At 38.1% G+C, this 23,667-nt stretch overlaps 1 long non-coding RNA gene across 1 annotated transcript in view; it reads right to left on the bottom strand.

Moving 5' to 3' along the window:
* Positions 1-6,697: 6,697 nt before the first annotated feature.
* The window catches only part of LOC137501076 (uncharacterized), a 44,078-nt gene continuing 27,108 nt past the window's right edge, over positions 6,698-23,667 (bottom strand). Inside the window, exons 3-4 of the long non-coding RNA XR_011018335.1 lie at positions 12,617-12,697; positions 6,698-6,777 (exon numbers count right to left, since the gene is read on the bottom strand). This is a non-coding gene — a long non-coding RNA (uncharacterized lncRNA). The remainder of the gene's footprint in view (positions 6,778-12,616; positions 12,698-23,667) is intronic.

The raw sequence follows: 23,667 nt of genomic DNA, 5'->3' as shown, positions 1-23,667 counted from the left end.
GGTTTTTTCACGAAACCTCTTACTACATTGCTCACAACAGAATGGACGCTCATCACTATGGATGTGGAGGTGCCTATTCAATTTGCCCTCTTCATGAAACCTCTTACCACACGCGTTGCAACATTGCGCGGGACCTTTAGTATGACTGAGCAGGTGTTTTCGAAGATGTGATTTCAACAAAAATTTCGAACCACATTCATTGCAACTAAATACCAACTCGCTAATTCCATGGATTCGCCTTCCCCCAAACCGGGACAAGACCAGTATTTCAGGTACTTTATGTGGTGGGAAATCGCCAATCAGATCACTCCCTTTTTCCAAAATATTGCAGCGAGTATCACCTGTATCCACTGGATCCCTAGAATAAAAAAACTCAAAAACTAATAAATTTTAGAAATAGGACAAGATTAAATACAAAATCCAAAAGTAACTCATAGATACCAAAATTTTTCTCTTCAAATTACAAGGCAACGCTGTCATGAAAATCTAAATAGCCTTTCACAACCTTGAATAGACATATGCACATAAAAATAGGGTTGTCACGAAATGTTACTTTAGGATATTTCACAAAGCGATAATATATCGCACCCTCAGAACAAGACTGCCGTAACTCCCAAAAGTTGAATTTTGAGATACGAACACATTAAAAACTGATATTTTGTCCTCTATCGAACAGTAAAACTGTTGTAACTGTAGGTCATACCATTTCATTCAAAACACGTAAACAACAGTTTTTAGGTTTTGTGAATTTGTAGAGGTACATACTGATAAACTGTCGTAACTCTATTACGACAGTTTTCCTGTGGAACATTTTGTGGAGGAACATACCGACAAAACAGTCGTAACTTTATTACGACAGTTTTCCTGCAAAATATGTATAATGTTCAATGTAGTAACTTAAGTTACAAGAGTTGCTGTTGCATTTTCATTGCCTTCATTGTCGGTACGCTTCGTATACAGCAGCTCTTTCATTTCACTGGAGTAGGTATTCATTTGGGCGCCAATAAATTGTGTGTGGGGCACATTGTTATTGTCTGTGTAGTGTTGACAGTGTTATGCTTTCTATAGGAAGTGTTGTACCAATGCATTGGCATGTTGTGATTGTGTAGCGAGTAAAATTCCACAAAGTGATATAGGTCCAATGATGTCCTGTAGAGATTGCAACTGTGTGTTCCCAAGTAGGGGATCGTTACTGTGTCATATTTCTTCTGGCGAATGTTGTATTAGAGTAACTGAAAGTGCAGAAGTGAATATTTCAAACCCGCATCTGATGCATGTTGACACCGATAACTTGTCTTCTCAGAAAACATACATAGACCTAATGCTGTGCCCACCAGAGGCCAATGATATTGTGGTAAGTATTTATAATTTTACATTAAATATTTCTGTGAAAATGACTATGGGAAAAATAATAGTTAGAAATAATAATCTAATGACAAATCGATCGTTATGAATTCATTTGATTATTCCGAACCCTAAAAAATAAAAATGGTATGAGAATAGGCATTAGTACCATAGAATAACAAAGCTAGCATCACTTTTCTCCTTTCTCAGTAAATTAATGCATAATAATAATTCCAGTACAATACTGTATAAATATCCCTTTTAGGTTCCAGATGCCTACTACAATTATTTCAGCGAAAATGTTGCTGAGAGAGAGAGTGTTTATGTTTCAAACTCGGTTGAAGATCAACATGGAAAAGAGTCAGTGATTAGATCATCACAGGATATTGAAGATGTTACTAATGATTCCCTCGTTGATCCCAACTGGATGCCTGATGAAGGACCCAATGAATTACACCATACCAGTGATGAGAAATTCGAGGACGAAGAAAGAGGTGAGGAAATAAATACTTTGGAAGGAAACATTTGACAGAATTTCAAGATTATTCAGATGCAGGTTCTCAATTAACCTTTCATTATTATTTATTTTCAGTTTCAGAAGTTGGGCCAAATGAACTACAAAATACCAAAGATTTGAGCTCTGAAGGGGGAAATAGAGGTAAGGAAATAAATACTGTATTTGTCGGGGTAACATTGAAGAGTGTTTGAGTTTTATTCAAATGCAGATTTTGATTATATTTCCATTCACCTTTCATTTTTATCTGATTTCATTTTCAGAGAACGGAACTCGGAAGAGGATACGACATTCAAAAGCATGGTTGGCCAATATTCGAAGGCAAAAAGAAATAAGGGCGAGGAATATGAAACAATGGGTGGTAAGATAGTCCCTGGAAGAAAAGTGAAAGCACCGTGTAGTAAGAAATGTCGACTCGAATGTTAAAAAAAAATTAACAACGATGAGAGACTGATAATTCACAACAGATTTTGGGGACTGGGTGATATAACTCAACAGCGTACATTACTTGTAAAGAGCTTAAAATATATTGAATCCATTCACAAAAGTACTCAGAAACGCGCAAATAATTTTGGATATTATTTGTCGGTACAAGATAAGGCAATCAGGGTATGTAACACATTTTTCTTGAATATCTTCGCTGTTAGTGAACGATATGTTTATACTGCATGGAAGAAAAAAGATGATCTAGGTTTGGTAGGTCCAGATAATCGTGGTAAGCACAACAATCACAAGAAAACAAGTAGTGAGATCCTGGAAGATATTCGCAGTCACATAAAGTCTTTTCTGACAATAGAAAGCCACTATTTACGTGCCCAAACACGTAGGCTATATTTAGATGGTAGCCTTTCAATATCTGAAATGTACAGGCTGTACAAACAAAAATGCAAAGAAGAAAAGAAGCCTTTTGCGAAGGAACATACATACTTACGTGTGTTCAACAATGAGTTTAACCTGGGATTTTTCACGCCTAAGAAAGATCAATGTATAGTATGTGAAGCATATCAGAATTCTTTTGGTGCATCAAAGGAGGAATTAGAAGAAAGTTATCAGAATCACATCAAAGGGAAAGAGTTAGCAAGAGAAATGAAAAAAGCTGATTTAGAAAAGGCACTTGGAGGTAACGACATTAAAGTATGCGATTTTGATCTGCAGTCTGTCCTTCAGACTCCGTGTGGTGATCTATCAGTGTTTTATTATAAACAACGGCTAAATGTGTACAATTTCACAATTTTTGATAATGCAACCAAAAAAGGTTATTGCTACCTTTGGAATGAAGCATCTGGTAAGAAAGGAGCAATAGAAATTGCATCCTGTCTCTATGAATATCTGAAGTCCATTGAGTCTAAAGATGTAATATTTTACAGTGATAATTGCCCTGCACAGAACAAGAATAAGTTCCTGGCAACAATGTATCTGTATGCAGTTGATACAATTCCAAACCTACAATCCATAACTCACAAATATTTAATTGTAGGACATACGCAAAATGCTGGTGATTCTATGCATTCCTGCATAGAGAAGCAAAAGAAGAGAGCTTTAAAGAGTGGTCCAGTGTATGTGCCTGCGCAGTGGACTGGAATCATACAATGTGCCAAGAAACCAGGGACACCATATCAGGTCCGAGAGATGAATTACAATGAATTCCATGACTTCAAGAAATTAACTGAAGAAATGGGTAGCAACTACACGGTGAATGATAAAGGGGAATCAGTCAAATGGAATTAAATTAGAGTGTTGAAAGTTGAAAAAGGCCAGAAGTATACTTTATGCTACAAGACAGACTTTGAGTGTGAGGAGTTCAGTTACATTAATATTAGGTGCCGTCAAAGGGGAAGAAGGTCAACTCGAACACCCACAATTACTCCTGCCTACACACGCCAACCGTGTATCTCGGCTGAAAAGGAGAAAGACCTAATGTCATTGTGTGATGGAAATATGATGATTGTTGCTTAAAGGGGCCTAACATCTAGGTCATCGGCCCGTGATGGAAATATAATACCTAGAGTGTATCATGCGTGTTACCAATCACTGCCAGTTTCACAGAAAGGAGGTAATAGGCCTATTTCCAGTGATGAAAGTGATTCAGTTGAAAATGATTAGTGTGCACTCTGGTGAAGAATGTAGGCTAGTTAATATTTATAAAGACACTAACTTAGTAGGTTTTTATTCAAATTAATTATCAGTAACTGTGCATATATTTTTATAGACTACACCAGTAACTTTGTATTGTATTCGTTGTTCTAAGTTACATTTTTGATACAAAACTGAATTTTTATAATAGGTAGTATTTATTCTTTTTACTTTAAGCATTTATAGCCCATTTAATATTAGGACATCTGAATTGTAAAAGTATTCACTTTAATAACACTTATTTAAATCCTCATGATGTCTCAACTCACTTCTGTGCATTTCCTACTAGATGTTAGGCCCCTTTAAGCAACAATCATCATATTTCCATCACACAATGACATTAGGTCTTTCTCCTTTTCAGCCGAGATACACGGTTGGCGTGTGTAGGCAGGAGTAATTGTGGGTGTTCGAGTTGACCTTCTTCCCCTTTGACGGCACCTAATATTAATGTAACTGAACTCCTCACACTCAAAGTCTGTCTTGTAGCATAAAGTATACTTCTGGCCTTTTTCAACTTTCAACACTCTAATTTAATTCCATTTGACTGATTCCCCTTTATCATTCACCGTGTAGTTGCTACCCATTTCTTCAGTTAATTTCTTGAAGTCATGGAATTCATTGTAATTCATCTCTCGGACCTGATATGGTGTCCCTGGTTTCTTGGCACATTGTATGATTCCAGTCCACTGCGCAGGCACATACACTGGACCACTCTTTAAAGCTCTCTTCTTTTGCTTCTCTATGCAGGAATGCATAGAATCACCAGCATTTTGCGTATGTCCTACAATTAAATATTTGTGAGTTATGGATTGTAGGTTTGGAATTGTATCAACTGCATACAGATACATTGTTGCCAGGAACTTATTCTTGTTCTGTGCAGGGCAATTATCACTGTAAAATATTACATCTTTAGACTCAATGGACTTCAGATATTCATAGAGACAGGATGCAATTTCTATTGCTCCTTTCTTACCAGATGCTTCATTCCAAAGGTAGCAATAACCTTTTTTGGTTGCATTATCAAAAATTGTGAAATTGTACACATTTAGCCGTTGTTTATAATAAAACACTGATAGATCACCACACGGAGTCTGAAGGACAGACTGCAGATCAAAATCGCATACTTTAATGTCGTTACCTCCAAGTGCCTTTTCTAAATCAGCTTTTTTCATTTCATTGAGGTACATTTTCATTGATTGGGAAGGGCATGAAGGTGTGGAACAGTTCCCCAGGGTGAGTATTTGATTATTTTCCTAAATCTGTGCAGATGTTCAAGAAAAGAATAAACTGCAACAGAGAAATGAAATGACTTATTTGATGGCACCTGACCTCTGCATGTTATTGTGTATAAAAAATATTTGTGAATAAATTAAATCCATCCCTTTGTCTACAGAGATTTAACAGCTGCAAAAGGGGACTGCCCATAGGAGTGAAGTACGGCAATATCTTTGAGGGTCCTTGAACCTGTATGGTGGCAGTAAAATCCCTTCTGGAGCTGTGGAATGGTGTGAAAAAAAATTTCCCTGGTTAGAACACAGCAGGTCTCTATGCATGAAAGGTACCAAAATGGGAAAATAAAATATTGTAATTTAAATCTTATACCTTGATGTAGTTCTACATTTGATGTGTGTTAGCTGTACAGTGTGCAGCCACTATTTGAATACATTGTTGACAGAACAGAGAGGAGAGAGTCCTACGAGTGTAGCTGTGTAAATGTGCATCTTGTTCTATGGCTGTGTGTTCGCGGTAGGATGGTCTTATTGTGTAAAATAAGCAGTTAGATAATAAATCTTAAATAGAAGCTACCAATTGAATATTTATTTACGTACCACCCTGCCAGCTCATTTCTGTATGAAGTATCAGTTTTTCCATTGGGCTTTGCCTTCAGTACCATTTCTTACAGTGGGTATATCGCACCCTCAGAACAAGACTGTCGTAACTTCTCTATTAACACCCCTACTCTCAACCACAATCTACGGTTCCACTCCTATCATATCAGTCTCTTCACATTCCATCAAAATGCTGAATTTTAATTGCTTATTTGCTCATCTTTGACAGCTTACCAAGAGCAATCTCAGAACAACTTTCTCCCTTAAAATTGACTGCTGCAATTGGGTAACTTAAAATTCCTTACTTTCCTGGTTTGTTTCCTGAATTTCATGATTCTGTTCTTTTGTATTCCTTTCAGTGCCTTTAATTAGTTTTTGAGTATGGAAGTGCAATTACAACCTGTGGTACCATAAACACTTTAGTACTTGCTCATAGTTCCCTCACCAAGAAATTTCTTCCCCAGTTACAGACATGCGTAATATGCCTTAATAATATTAACATGCTTACCCATACTAATAAGAATAATTCTGAGTTTAGCTCATTTCCTTATACAAGACCATCCTGGAAGATCATGCCTATGGGGGAAGTAAGTAACTAAGTAACCTACTAACCCCTAGACATCATGGGCAGAATTACTTTAATTCTGTGGAATTTTCTATCAAGCAACTATCAAAACAATATTTTTGGACCGTGAGTGAAGTACAGGGGACAGAACTCAAGAATCATGTGAATGGACTTGTGTTGGCATTGAACCTACGATATTGGGTTCTTGACGTCTTTCATCCACCACTTGTCCGAAGATGAACACATAATTAGTAAATTCCATATTGTTGAGTGTTAGGGGTGTAAAATGTAATTAAGATATGCTGTACTTACTTTTCTTCTTTGAGAGAGGCAACCAGCTGACCAACTGAGGGTTCATCTATGCTTATTTCCTCCTTAATATCAGTAGTAGCCTGCAAGGAAAAAAATATGTTATGCAACATAAGAAATGTAGAGTAAACAGATAACTGGAGTGAAAGTTTATAAATATACATGACCTAGCTGATGATATAATTTTAATAGTTGCAAAATAAAAACTTCAATACATTCTCCCAATCTAAAAATGAAATGAAAAACATGTGTCATGTCATGATTATATGAAGAACAGGAGCAAGAAAAGGAACTCATAATAGGATAAAGAGGACAGCTCAGGAAGAGGGAGTAATAATCCTCACATCTCCTTTTCTCTGTTCCCACAAGATATTGTCATCATGTTCATCCTATTCAGTCTTCTTTATTGACTTGTTTGTGCCTTGCGTTCCCACAGATGACTGATTGTCAAAGAGATACAGTATACTGGATCTCAACCTCTTGCCTACCATGTCCAAGTTTGGATAACTAATTGCCACTTGTTGGACTAAATACTGTACAGTCTTATTATATTTAATTACGCAGAGAAAAGAGAATCTAAACTTTCAAGATGTGGATACAACAGTAGATGTTATAAAGCTTGTGTTAGTTTTATAAGTTGCTTTATGCTGCACTGACAGAGACAGGTCTTATGGAGACAATGGGATAGGAAAGACTAGGAGTGCAAAGGAACTGATCTGGGTTTAATTCAGGTAGAGCCCCAGCATTTGCCTGGTGTAAAATGGAAAACAGTGGCAGAACATCTTCAGGGATGCTGATAGAAGGGTCAACTCACTGATCCTGTGGTTACAGCATAATAACAAAGAAGTACTCTAAACAAAGAACTCTTGACCTGAGCTCCTTAAGACAATTAAAATGATGAGGCTGGTTACATTATGAAGACTCCTGAAAAGAACAGTTTGCTCCAAGCAATATTTTAAGCCAAAGAGGACCTAGCAGATGATGTATATCTTGGATCAATATTTTAAAGAAATGGGTTTGAGCTCTTTGACACATGACAAAAGGAAGATAGCCATGCTTGTAGCCCAAATCCAGTGAGGAAGGTAGCCTAACAGTGATTAAACCAGCTGCCAGATGCCATGGGGTGGAGGGGCTTTGAACTATACTATCTGCTATACATTACCTAGCATTAAATTTTGAACTACATGAAGAAAATGAAAGGAGGTCACAAAATGTTAGATTACTTAAAATTTGTTTATCTGTGTTTGTCCTGGCTCTGCCTAACCTGATTTGATTCCTTCTTTCAAATGCATCTTGTCTGATACAAGTTCATAATTGTCCTGTTGGAAAGTTAATATATGAGGCACATTCTTCAGACATATCTGTGGGGGCCAATGACCTTCGATGTAGGGCCCCTTTAAACAACAAGCATCATCATCATCATCATCATCATCATCATCATCATCATCATCATCATCATCATCATCAGACACATTTGTCAATTTATTTTTATGAGTGGGCTTAATAATTCATTATTTCCCAATAAATGAGTCAGCTTCAAAAATTCATTACTGTTTCTGAAAAACTTTCCATGTAGAGGATCATTAAAATCATGACAACAAGAGACCTTCAGGAGTAGAAAGTGTCCCATTTGAATGCTCAGGGATATTGTTGATGTGAGGAGAAATAAATAACACAAAATCTTCTAAAATAACTCTGAACAATCAGGAAAATCTACAGGCATACTGAAAAATATTCTGCTTATTATAAATGAACCAATCCTTAAATATACAGTACGGTAGTTAAAATTTATCACTGATATCTTTCTTATACTGTACTGAAACATACAGTTCAGCATAAAATACGCATTGCCCATATCTCCTGTTGTCCATGAAGTGCTCAGCATGAAGGCACCAAGGATCCTCAGCAGCTCTACCATCAGCTGTCATATAGAGCTGGGTGTCACCGGGAAGACAAATAAAGGAAATGAAGAGTGATGTAGATTTCCACTGTTTTCCTCTCATAGCCAGACAGTGCTGTTATATACCAGTCTCTTAAGTTCGATGAAAAATACATACAGATCAACCATATGAATGTCAAATACATACCAATTCCAACTGGATGTGGCTTCATTAGAAATGGTGATAGTGCACTGCTCATATCTCGGTCACTTTCATATTGTCAGAGTCAAGGGTGAGACTGAGACACAAAATACAAGTGACAATCTTGTTTTGGACCAATCCCAAAGACATCAAAGGCATTGAGCACACAGTATCTCACCGGAGGTGGATTAAGCAGGCCACCTCATATGAAATTTAGAAAGGAAGTCATCAAGGACATCATGAACCATACAAATTGCTATTCATATAGGTTATCTAGACCACAATGAGCTAGTCTAATACAGAGAGGCTGTATGCCTGAAGTAAGCAATCCTTGTGAAGGCAGTCATGTTTTGAGTTGGCAAGAGAACATACAATCAGCTGACATGGATATTGTGCATGGTGACTGGACTTTCATATGTTTTAAGAAGTGAAAAGGTAGATTGTCACCTTCAAGAACGCCAGTGCTATATTCTGCATATAGCTGCACTTATCAGTTTAACTGAACCAACGGTACATTCTGTTAAAGTAAGTCTTACTGAATTATAATTGGTGTTTGTTTTTGTAATTCATGTTTGTAATTAAATCCATTTTAATGTTCACATAGAAGAAGTACTGGCAGTTTTTTAAATAACAAGGAATTAACTAAGCAACTGGTTGTGAGGATGAAAAGAGACAAATGGAATCCCAAATAGACTCTCTCTTCTAACAACATGCACATGTGAACTGGCAAAAGGAACACATTCTTGTGTTAGTCCATGGTCTAAGTTAGTGTTTCTGAAATAGGAACAATGGCGTTGTATAGCATTGCCTTACATGACAGTACGATGGTGGTAAAAGCCTTCAAAGTGTAAAGCCAAAATGTGGCATACATGCATCAGCCAGGTCGTATTAGTGCCAGTGAAGAAGAAGCTACATGGTTTGTGAGCTACCACTGTGCTTCAGAACTGAAGGAACACCTGATGTTGGCATCAAGATGGGTTCAACGTGATTTGGCAGAACTTCAGAAATAGTTATGATAAAATGCTGCTCGTAACTACTTGGAGCATTATAAGTGTGAAGTTGAGGCTTCCTGATGCCGTATCATTACGCTGTATGAGACATGGGATAAATTGCATGACAACACAACTGACATGCCAATCAAATAAATGCTGTCATTATGGGTATCCACAAGGATAGCAATTTTGTCAGAACCCCAGCCATGTGAAAGTTATGGTTATTCTCGCATGCAACTGTGGTGGTGTTATCCTAATGCATTATGTTCCTCTACAGCAGACTGTCAATGTGCAGAATTACTGTTCACTTAGCAACACAACCTACAACCTGCTTTGAGAAAGAAGCGGCAACAATTTCTTGCATCATTTTGCATGACAAGGCTCACAGTAAGAACAATGCAATCTGTGGCTGATTTATTTGGTCAGTGGAGCTGAGAACTGCTGTACCATCCACCATAATCGAACAATTTACGCCCTCGTGACACATGATTCCTAAGGTGAAGGAACCACTTTGGGGACTTCGCTTCAGAACTGTTCCAGAAATTTGCCAGCAGTAGACTGCTAGGAACACAAAAGGTAGCCTACAACCCCCACATCATTGGCAATGTGTAGTACCCAATGCTGGTGATTAGAATGAAGGACAGTGAGTATCTCATTTGTAAGAGTTGTAATTAAATAGTTGCCATTCATAATGTTCTGAACCCGGAATACGTCCAAGAACTTTCTATTTACAAGCTGATTTACAGTGCTTCGACACAGATAGGTCTTATGGTGAAGATGGATAGGAAAGGTCTACGAGTGGGAAGGAAGCAGCCTTGGCCTTAATTAAGGTACAGCTCCAAGATTTGCTAGGTGTAGAATGGAAAACCATGAAATACCTTCCTCAGGGCAGCCGACAGTGTGGTAAATAACAATGACCGTGTGTATGACTCCACATAACGAAATGTCAAACTGAGTTCTTCAACACATGACAAAAGGATGATAACAATGCTTGTAGGATAAGGTAGCAGTAGCAATGATGAAGCCAGCTGCCAGGTGCCATGCAGTGGAGGAGCATTAAATTTGAGGATGTTTGTTTTAAGGAGCCTAACAGTTAGGTCATTGCCCCAAATGGTTCGGGGCAAACAAAATGAAATTTATAACTTCAAAATGTATTCACTGACTAGAATCAAAAATAAATAATGATGAAAAAATTATTGTGAAAAAAACATCATTGGATCCAACTCACAATGCCGTAATACTGATATGATACTTATTTGAAGGAGTCCAAATCCATATCACTGGTCCCTCATCACAGGTAATGGAGACACGTGGTACGTCACACAAAATGGCACCATCACCAGCAACACAAACCCGTGGTGTTCCACACATAAGGGTATTACTCATAAGCAATGCATATACATGGTGTTCCTCATAGTGTGATTAAACACGGACACCAGCCAAACCTGTGGTGTTTCTCACATAGTGGTACTAGTTGTTGGGTATTCAGCCCGAAGGCTGGTTTGATCCTCTGCAGCTCCACCAACAGCTGTCGTAAATAGCCTAGGCATCACTGAAGAGGCGTACTAGGGAAATGAGGAGTGATGTAGTTTCCCGTTGCTTTCCTCACAGAGTCAGCCGTTGCTATTGTTTGTCAGTCTGCCAAGCCCACTGAAATGCATGCACCAACCGACCCTATGAGCGATATTTTCACACCATTCATAAAAGGGACTGGCTGCATAAGGAACGGTATTACTAGCATCACTCACACCTCAGCCACTTTCATATTGTCAAAGCCAAGGATGAGACTGAGACAGGTCAATGAAAGTAACAAATTTGATATAGCCCATACCAGAAGACATAGTGCACTGTAAACACTACATCTTGCCAGTAAAGGCGTAGTGGTACTAATCATAGCCAATGTAGAGCCATTGTGTTTGCCATAAGGTGGTACTACTCACAGGTAACACTGTGGAACCTACTGCTTGAATGTTCCTAACATAGACCCATGGTATTCCTCACAAAGTGGTACTAGTTGCAAGTAGTCTCATGCACCATCCTTGGTGCACCTTGTAGTTGCTTCTTACAAAAGGCAGATAATGTGGGTGTAGTCTTTGTCTGTGTCCCCTACCCACAGAGGATATGAGAGAAAAAGAGATTTTTAAAACAATTGCTTTATGTTGCACCGACACAGACAGGTTTAATGGCGATGATGGAATAGGAAAGGTCTACGAGTGGGAAGTGGCCATGGCCTTAATTAAGGTATGAAAATGGGAAGCCACATAAAATGAGCCTCAGGGCTGCCTACAGTGGGGTTCGAACACACTGTCTTCTGGATGCAAGCTCACAGTCCTAGTCGCATGGCCAACTTGCCTGGTGGGAAAAAGAAAACTGAAGTAACGAACAGAGAAAGACAAGGGCCACGGACGGTGTGAACACAAAAGACTCCCTAGGCCTCAAAACATATAATACCTTAGAGTTGGAAAAGGGCAAGAGTTGAGAAAGGGAGGTCGGACAGGATACATGAAAGTGAGGAGCCGGACAAAGTAAGTGGAAGCGATCCGACGACTCAGTTACGGGCCCCATTGTCGCCAACACACGCTCTCAAGGTGAGAGCCCCTGGGACAACCATTTATGACAGTCAGGGGATAAAGTGGGTATATCCTTCATCTACATTCCACATCCACATGGGGTAGCATAACCACATGAAGATACATATTACTTCAATAGATTTTCAATCTCACTATAAATACCACATTTCCCCTTTAAAATGAGGAGTCGCTTGTTGAAATCTATTCACCAGATTACTCACAATTCGTATAATCAGACAAAAGGTCATCAAAGTATTAGATTACTTCAAATGTGTTCACCTGTGTTCGTCCAGGCTGTGGCAACTCTGATTCGGTTTCTTCTTTCAAATGAATCTTGTCCGATGTAAGTACATAGTTGTCCTGTGGAAGAATTAAGATATTACGCACATTCTTCACACACATCGGGAAATTTAGTTATATATGAGTCGGGTTAACATTTCAAAATTTCCCAGTAAATGAGTCAGTTTCAGTTTCAGATCTTTACTATCATTTTCCAGAAAATTTTCATGTTGAAGATCCTTAAAAACATGACAATAAAGACATTCAGAAATGGAAATAATTCCTGTTTGAAGTGGTCAACATCTATTGATGGCAGTCCAGGCTTTAGAAAAGAAAAGAATGTTAGGGATCTCTCAGAACCAATCCTCGGAAGATGGATGACAATAAACAGTTTTGTGGTTACGATGACTCTGAGGAGTACGAAGTGGCCAAGGAGGTGGCAGCACTGAATAGGAGCTGGAAAATACCAGTGGGTGGAGGGCCTCCATAACTCACGACATTATACACTATTCAAACTACCAAGATTGAAATATTACCATAGAATAATCACACATACGCCAATTGAAATTGCACATTTTTTAAACCAAACTCGGATAGATATATGCCGCAATATAATAATTATTATTAATCACTCACAATAATGTGTTATGTCTTTGCCCCTTTCATTGCTTCGACTACTTCACGAGAACTAAAGCTCTATATATATATATATATATATATATATATATATATATATCACATCTTATATCTACTAAAGTAAAAGAAAGAATATGAGAACAACATTATTGTACTGACTTGACTGCCAGGGTCCAGGTTGCACATGGCTTACGTCTCCTCTTCATGTTCACGGGATATGCGACATTCTAGCACTCCATTAACCTGGACCAGGTTACAAATAAACATACACGATCTTCTCATGAAATGAGGCTGAAACAATCTTTTCGTACGTTATTACTTTCATACACTACGATTTATAGCCACCAATTATTCTTAATCCTTCTGTTTAGCTTCAATCTGTAATCTCTGATCTCGAAAAATTTTGCAGTTAAGGGTAAAAATAACTAATTGATTCTCTATTTTTCATTATAACCAGAATAATAGAGTAAATGAATCTTTACTTAATTTGCCTCCAAAGAGCATAGTTTTGACAATTTTGGCAAGTAATAATAATAATAATAATAACTTAAATGTTTCCACCTTTTCAATACAATATATTCACAAGATTACAAAATTATACGGTACTAGTTTCGACCCATCTAGGGGTCATCATCAGCCGTATACCCCTAGATGGGTCGAAACTAGTACCGTATAATTTTGTAATCTTGTGAATATATTGTATTGAAAAGGTGGAAACATTTAAGTTATTATTATTATTACTTATATATTGTTCAATACGGACCAAAAACATGAAATTCATAACCATCAATAATTTTGGCATACGTGACGCCAGCTGCGTACTGCCGTGACTTAGATGTTTTACTCTTCTATGATATTCATTACCGTACCTACTTTCTTTGGCTTCGTCTTACAGAATGTGTTACATACAACATACAGAATACACAAATTAATACTAAATGATTACTATGTACATACTTAAATTATTATAATGTTATAATAGTCCATATCTCACTATTAAGGTCCCTCCATTACATACAAGACCAGTGCAGCGCCATGTTTGAAGAACTTGCCGTGCTTGATTCCTCGCACCTGCATTGCCTTTCTGATCTACACCATAGGAAAACGGCACTGTGTGGAAATTATTACTAATCTTATCCCTACACTTCTAATTTCATACTCCTGGAAATTTTCTACCCTTATTCATCTAAAGACAGCTTGCACTTTCTCTAACGCAGATCCAGAGGTACTTAGTTCACTAAAAATCAGCTAGTGGGTCTATATAATCATAAAATCCCCGGAATAACCACACATTCCTAACAGATTTCCTGAATTCACAGTCAGTTATGAAATATGGATCTGATGTACCTTCCTTCCGATGTGTAGCAGTAAATTATCTTATGCTTGAAGAATGTATCTGTAACTGCTAATCATTTACAAGTACAGAAGTGCAGACAATGTTTCGCACTCCTATTACCTTCCACACCTTCCCCCATACTTCACCCTTGCATATCCTCAGGTTAATTTCAAACTCCCACATTGAAATCGCCTATTAGCACTATCCTATTCTTGCTATTGACCCAGACTATGATGCCATTCAAAGATTCATAAAATTCGTCAACTTCATCCTCATGTGCCCCTCACATACATACATACATACATACATACATACATACATACATACATACATACATTATCATTATAGACTGTTATGCCTTTCAGCGTTCAGTCTGCAAGCCTCTGCGAATTTACTAAACATCGCCACAATCGTCGATTTTCAACTAGTGTTGTGGCCTCATTTAGTTCGATACCTCTTATCTTTAAATCGTTAGAAACCGAGTCTAACCATCGTCGTCTTTGTCTACCTCTACTTCTTTTACCCTCCATAACAGAGTCCGTTATTCTCCTAGGTAACCTATCCTCCTCCATTCGCTTCACATGACCGCACCACCAAAGCCGGTTTATGCGTACAGCTTCATCCATAGAGTTAATTCCTAAATTAGCCTTTACCTCCTCATTCCGAGTAACCTCCTGCCATTGTTCCCACCTGTTTGTACCACCAATCATTCTTGCTACTTTCATGTCTGTTACTTCTAACTTATGAATAAGATAACCTGAATCCACCCAGCTTTCGCTCCCGTAAAGCAAAGTTGGTCTGAAAACAGACCGATGAAAAGATAATTTGGTGCAGGAGCTGACTTCCTTCTTACAGAATACCGTTGATCGCAACCGCGAACTCACTGCATTAGCTTTATGACACCATAATTCAATCTCACTTACTATATTACCATCCTGGGAGAACACACAACCTAAATACTTGAAATTATCGACCTGTTCTAGCTTTGTATCACCAATCTGACATTCAATTCTGTTGAATTTCTTACCTACTGACATCAATTTAGTCTTCGAGAGGCTAATTTTCATACCATACTCATTGCACCTATTTTCAAGTTCCACGATATTAGACTGCAGGCTTTCGGCACAGTCTGCCATTAAGACCAAGTCGTCAGCATAGGCCAGACTGCTTACTACATTTCCACCTAACTGAATCCCTCCCTGCCATTTTATACCTTTCAGCAGATGATCCATGTAAACTACAAACAGCAAAGGTGAAAGATTACAGCCTTGTCTAACCCCTGTAAGTACCCTGAACCAAGAACTCATTCTACCATCAATTCTCACTGAAGCCCAATTGTCAACATAAATGCCTTTGATTGATTTTAATAACCTACCTTTAATTCCATATTCCCCCTGTATGGCGAACATCTTTTCCCTCGGTACCCTGTCATATGCTTTCTCTAGATCTACGAAACATAAACACAACTGCTTATTCCTCTCGTAGCATTTTTCAATTACCTGGCGCATACTGAAAATCTGATCCTGACAGCCCCTCTGTGTCCTGAAACCACACTGGTTTTCATCCAACTTCCTCTCAACAACTGATCGCACCCTCCCTTCCAAGATGCCAGTGAATAATTTGCCTGGTATACTAATCAGTGAGATACCTCGATAGTTGTTGCAATCCTTCCTGTTCCCTTGCTTATAGATAGGTGCAATTACTGCTTTTGTCCAATCTGAAGGTACCTTACCAACACTCCATGCTAATTTCACTACTCTATGAAGCCATTTCATCCCTGCATTCCCACTATACTTCACCATTTCAGGTCTATAGTAATCGCCGCGTAAGGAAATACCCCAGAAAGTAAATATCGCCGCCCGATGCTTTTCTTTTCTCTGTTTTGTAATGGCTGATCACTGCTGCCAACCTGCCTGGTTACATATTAAAATCACCAGACATAACCATAACAAACTAACCTCAATGTAAACACCGATAATGAATGTGTCCCTACCCTATTAAATGCTAAAAGTTAAGATGAAATAAATCAAGATATTCATAATTAAGTCGGTTTCCACGCTCAACGAGGAATTACGGAAATAAACACACTTTCTCACTCAAATTAATGTTACATGTATCTGTCTTTATTTTGATATACAGTAGGCGTACTAACCATATTCTTGAAAAGAGGGGCGTGTTAAACGATACAATTTATTTAATAAATCTTTGCAGTGTGATTTTCGAAAGTTCCAGACATCCAATGACTTCCCTTTCTTTTGCGCGAACATTTCCTTCTCTCTTCAATACCGGTAACCAGTAAGGAGAGAGATTACTGGGCATATTTTCAGCCTGCAGGCTGGTTATATCTTCAAGCTTACCAGGAAACATATAGGAATACTAATGTGCCAAGCTCCGTGAACGGAAATTAGGTCAGCTTTCAAGTTCACTGCGGATTTGAAAATAATAATGTAATAAGTTCTACTGCCAAAAAATTTTGTCCCGCAAGAGTTATTTCATGTACCGGTAGATCTAGACATGACACTGGCGTATTTGAGCACTTTCAAATACCGCCGGACTCGAACCCACCATATAAGAACACTAATGTGCCAAGCTACGTGAACGGAAATTAGGTCAGCTTTCAAGCTCACTGCAGAATTGAATATTACTTCTACTATCTACTTCTATCGTTTTCATATACGCCGAGGTGCCAGTATTTCGTCCCGCAAGATTTATTTATGTACCGGTAGATCTAGACATGAGGCTGGCGTATTTGAGCACTTTCAAATACCGCCTAACTCGAATCCGCCAACCTGAGCTAGTCATACATTCTCTCCTTCACTTGCTTAAATTAATTTTTAAAAATCCTGCCTTTATTCTGATGTACGCATTACTATAACTGCATTCTTAAAGGAAGGGGGGTCGTCGCCATAAGACCTAGCTGTGTCGGAGCGACGTAAAGCAAAAAAGATAAAAATAAAAAAATTAAGGAAGGGGGGAGGGAATACAGATTGTATAATTCATTGCGATTTCTGCAAGTTCAAGGACTTACCACATAAGACATATCTGTCCTTCCTTTTAATAATAATGCTAACAGCTTTACATCCCACTAAGTACTTTTACGGCATTTGGCATTTGAAAAATATTTTCAGCTTATAAGTTGGTGTATCTCAAGCTTACAACATTACAGAAACCAATGTACAGGAGCACTATGAGTCAAACAACATTACCAGATTTTTACATATACATTGCCTTAAATCACATGAAGACAGGCTGTGAGGCAAGAATGGGATAGGAAAGAGGGCTAAGATTTCAAACGTTTAAAATGTACATAAGCGTACAGACACAGCACTAGCCTGAAATGAAAATGACGGGCGAAAAAAAAAACTTCAGACCTGCCGAGTGTGGGGTTCAAATCCATCACCATCTCCTGATACCAAGCTCACAGCAATGTGATCAAACTGCACAGCCAGTTCACTCAGTTTCCTATGACGCGTAATAGCCTACCACATGGGCGACCCACTTACCTGTATATGGATCTTCAGTTCTTCAATTATACATGTATGCAAAAACATTATGCACCTTAGTAAAAGGTACTTCCCTAGTTGGTTCTCTGATTGGTGCACGTATAACAAATATGTTTGGGAAGTACCACATGGGCGACCCACTTACCTGTATATGGATCTTCAGTTCTTCAATTATACATGTATGCAAAAACATTATGCACCTTAGTAAAAGGTACTTCCCTAGTTGGTTCTCTGATTGGTGCACGTATAACAAATATGTTTGGGAAGAAATACTTTTATTTTATATTTATTTATATCATAAAGAAGTAATGTTATCATAGCAAAAAGAATACGCAACAAAAAAATGAATCCAAAGAGATAAACATTATTTACTGTATTAAATATTAGTTTATTTACATGTTAAGCGATATGTAGCAGTAATAATAATAACAACAAACATGTGCAATATGGAAAAAGGAAATAAATACAAGTAAATATAAATATAATTTACAACATTTAGAGCCATTCCATGGTCACTGAATTACAAAGCAGGGGTATGAATAAACAAACATAATAAACATGAATACTAATATTTAAAAAGCAAAAAGCAAAGTCATCTCCGTACAAACCATGAAAGCCATTGGAAGGGTGGAAGGTGAAGGCTTCCACTATCCATAACGTTGGCACTTGGTGGAGTGGAGTGGTTAGCTCTACGCATGCCGCCCTTGCCCCCCAGTAGTTAACCTGGTACTCGTTTATCATACGCAAAACATTCCTTCCAAATTACGTTAAACCCCTGTCACTCATTATTATTATTAAATTGCAAATGGGAAATATCCCGGTGGCAACGGTCACTTACAGTAATGTAATAATAAAGTAAAGTTAACATAATTACCCAACAACAACAAACAAAAAAACAAACAAACAAGCAAAGAACAAGAGTACAAGAAGCAGATATATGGAAGGAAAATATTGCAAGCATTACTGCTAGTTTAATATTCTAAATCGAGCAACATCATATACAAATTCTCACACAACTTAAGTATTTATAGTGCTTAACAGTATGGCTTACAATATTATAGGTTGACCTTACTATTAGCTTACCATTATAAGTGATAATAAAGTGAAGTTAAACCGTAATTACCCTACAACAACAACATTACAACAAGCAAGAAATACTAGTAATTTAACTTTCTAAATCCAGTGTCATTATATACATATTCGCACACAACTTAAGTATTTCCAGTACTTAACACTACAAATTACAATACTACAGACTGAACTTGCTACTAGCTTAACACTACAAGTGATGATAAAGTTAAAACCTACTACCCAACAACTACAACAACTCAAGTATCGGTACAAAAAGGAATTCCATAAAAAATATTACAAGAAATACTACTAGTTGTTTAAAATCCAGCATCATGTACAGTTTCACACACAATTTAATTATTTCCACTATGGCTTACAAAACTATAGATTGAGCTTACTACTAGCTTAACGTTACAAGTGATAAAAAATAAAGTTAAAAACATTGTTCATTAACCAAGAACAACAACAACAACAATTACAAAAACATGAGTACAGCAAGCAATTTCCTGGAAAGAGAATACCACAAGTAAAAACCTCCCAGTTTCACAATCGAATCCAAGCAGAAAATCACAAATTCAGTGCCCATAATTTACAACTTTTACTTTTCACTTTACACAAACACTAATGGTCTTCTTAAATGACCTGATACCAGAAGGGAATCTATCAAAGACTGCTGCAGGTAATTTATTCCAATCCCTTACGATCCTGTTGACGAAGGAAAACTTGCCCACATCCGTGTGCTGGTTTTTATGCTTATGATAATTTCTCGATAAGTATGAGGGAGGTTCCAAATTATTCCTAATACAACTCCAAACAGCCCTTTCCGTATAGCTCTTATAAAGACCACACAGGCGAGCTCTAGTTCTACTAGATTCAAGACTTTCCCAATTAATGGTATTCCTCCTATTCCCAGTTACGAAACGCATCGCTCTTCTTTGAACTTTCTCCAGGGAATTTATTAAACCCATCCTGTACGCATCCCAGCATGCAGATCCATATTTGAGAATGGGCCTTACGAAGCATTTATAAGGTTTATTTAAACCTACTAGGGTGGTGAACACATAAATAAGAATTCCAATGAAAGTATTTTCCTTCTGGACCTTCATGTCAGATTTTTTTTAAACAATTTTTTTTCACTATAATATGATTTATCTATAGAGTGAAACCGCTATGCAGTGTGCGTCTCATAGCTATCGAGATTGAATTGGTAATGTACTATGTATCTGTAGAGCCTATATACAAGACTTTTTACAATTACCTCTAAAGTGACATTTCAGCTGTGTGACAACGCTAAAAAGACTATGGACTTTGAGATTGGCATTCCTGAAGAGGGTTTTCTGCACTTTCCCATTTTCACACATTGATTCAAGAGTCTGTATTGGCTTGTGACAAAACCACAGTATTCTTCCGAAAACCACTGATAGGGACAGGTTTGGTTGTGATCCACCGAAAACAAATTATAATGACCGGTTAGGTTGTGATCCACCGAAAACCACTGATTGTCGCAGGGTTAGGTTAGGTTCGACAGGAATTGTACTCGAGCGACTGTTGTCATTGAAAGCACTGCCGTGATGACTGAAGGCAATAAACATAAAACTGAATCCATTGATCTACAAAGTTTTCATTCAGTAGATACGCTAGGAACTGGCAAACCAACACCGTACCGGAACATACAAAGTTTACAGGATTCAACAAAACAGGATATTAATTCGTGGTACTCACTGTTCTTTAAAGAGAAGAAATATCCAGTCAACAATAGCTGCAGTGAACGTGGTTTTTCACTATTATTGTCCGGCCCCATGGTTAAATGGTTAGCGTGCTGGCTTTTGGTCACAGGATGCGGGTTCGATTCCCGACAGGGTCACGAATTTGAACCACCGTTGGTTAATATCTCTGGCACGGGGGCTGGGTGTCTGTCGTCTTCATCAACATTTCACTATTATTGTGTAAAATAGAAACTTACTAGTTTTGACAAGTACAGTATGTTCAACAGCGACTCATGAATGATGACGGGCAGGATGTCCAACCTCACTAATCTATGTTGACGATGTATTTCATGGTAAAGACAGCTGCCTCTGTGGATCAGTGGTAGATTGACGGCCTCCGGATCCCAAGATAGCGGGTTCAAACCCGGCAGAGGGGGTCGGATTTTTGAAGGGCGGAAAAAAGTCCATTCGACACTCCATGCCGTACGATATCGGCATGTAAAAGATCTCTGGCGACACATTTGGTGTTTACCTGACAAAATTAATTAAATCTCAGCCAGAGACGCCCAAGAGAGTTTCGGTATACTCGGTCTGCCATCTAGTGGGCCTAGAATAAAACGGAACATCAAAATTGACGAGCAGACAGCCAGATGGCGTCAACTTGAAATGTCTACACACGGTAACTGAGGCCATACGATTATTATTATTATTATTATTATTATTATTATTATTATTATTATTATTATGGTAAAGACGAATTACTTTGCAATGCTATCTGTCTTAATGGTAATGTACTATGTACCTGTACTAATGTTGGCTACTGAGTGCATGATTCGAAGCAGTGCATCGATTCATTCAAGTGTCCGAGTGAATCGATTCACAGGAACGGCAAGCTCACGGCACACAAATCATGCACAATCACGGCTCAGTGAGCCACATGACACACACGGCTCCTTATCGGCATAATGGACACTGGCGGGGAGCCGAGCTTCTGTTGCAGCGAGACACAGTGAATCATGGCACACTGACAGAATCGTGCGTAGTCACGGATCAGTGAGACACAACACACACACGGCTCATTATCGGTACACTGGACATTGGCGGGGAGCCAAACTTCCTCTGAAGCAATACATACAGAGTCATGGTACACTGGAAAAATCATGTTACAATGGACTCTCGAGCTCAGCTCATTTGAAAATAATACCTATTCGCATCCACTGTCCTCTTCTTACAGGGAGTTTCAAACAATACATGGATTTATTTGCAGTGTTAAAAAGATAGAACACAATTCCAAAGTACCTAGGTTGTAAGTAGGTAGTCAATTAGGTTATTCTAATTACTGTATTAGTTTAATCAATCAGTATCTTTATAACTAGTTGACGTTCGACAATTGCTTAAACTCAGCTCTCTAGCCTCCACACCTGGCTGAGTGGCTCAGACGGTCGAGGCGCTGGCCTTCTGAACCCAACTTGGCAGGGCCGAGCTCAGTGCAGTGGTATTTGAAGGTGCTCAGCCTCATGTCAGTAGATTTACTGACACATAAAAGAGCTCCTGCAGGACTAAATTGCAGCACCTCGACGTCTCAAAAAAACCCTAAAAGTTGATAGTGGGACACAAAGCCAATAACATTATTATTTAGCCTACCCTATGACTATGAGTCATGCTCATGACCACTCGAAATTGTCTCAGTTTGTATGTCGCATCATTGCACAATGCTTCAATAATCAAATCATCAGGTTACCGGTATACGTGGACAGTGAGTATGTAAGTAGACTGATGCAATAGCTTAAATAAATTATGTTTAATCAGAAAACCAGTGGGCTACTGTCCATCTCGCGTAGCCTATACAAAATATGACGATTTAAAAAAAGTCTCTGCCGATAGAAAAAGACATTTTCAAAGATGACCCAGTTAGTTGGCCGACTCGACAATCTTCTTCTCAGTGTGTTTCACTTCATTTCTCCACATCTCTGCTGTCACCTGTAGAATATATTGAAGTATCACAACCTGACAAGTATATTATAAACTCCACTTGCCTATATCCAATAAATAACATTTCCACTTGGCCTACCTGATCAAGAGATTCTTTCCACACAGCTGTAGCTCTGTCCAATCCATGACCAGGTCTTGAAGCCACTGTTTTGTTATAATACTGTTTTGCCACAGACCATGCAAGTTCGATGGCATTGAAAAATGAGTGGTATGGAGGAAATCGTAGGACAGTATGGCCTTCATTGTGCAGCATCTCGTCAACAATGTACCTGGTTTTAAAGAAACAGAGAAATATTATTATGCATACATGAAAGTCAACAACATGAATGTAAACAACATTATCTAAACTTATGTTTAGGTGCTTCTGTACCTCTTTAAGTGACTTCGATTCATATTACACAACCTTTGCAGCTCATCTTTTGTAGCATAATCTTGATTTCTCTTCAAGTTTGTAGCATCAAATCAGCACCTGTAAGAATTTTAAGTTTTAGTTTGAAGTTATTTCTTCTGAAAAAAAAAAAGTATTCCCTAAAAATATGAGATCCTCTTCAAGGATAGGCCTATTAATTGATAAAAAATGTGATTTCTGTTGAATGATACAAAAAGATGTCTGATTTTAAGTGAAACCAACTACTGTGTAGCAAAGTCACCTGATGATGAAGTCAATGAATTACTACTTACACTACTTTATCCTAACATCTCTCATGAATGTATTTCCATTAGTAGGCCTATATCTGGATTAGAAGTCCACGATCACTTGCATTAAAGATATAAGTATAAATACCCATTTCAATACCTTAGAACAAA

Source organism: Anabrus simplex, chromosome 5 (assembly GCF_040414725.1).
Source record: "Anabrus simplex isolate iqAnaSimp1 chromosome 5, ASM4041472v1, whole genome shotgun sequence".
In the NCBI taxonomy this organism is placed as follows: domain Eukaryota; kingdom Metazoa; phylum Arthropoda; class Insecta; order Orthoptera; family Tettigoniidae; genus Anabrus; species Anabrus simplex.
Note: the sequence above shows the minus strand (reverse complement) of the source record. Positions and strands in the feature narration are given on the sequence as shown.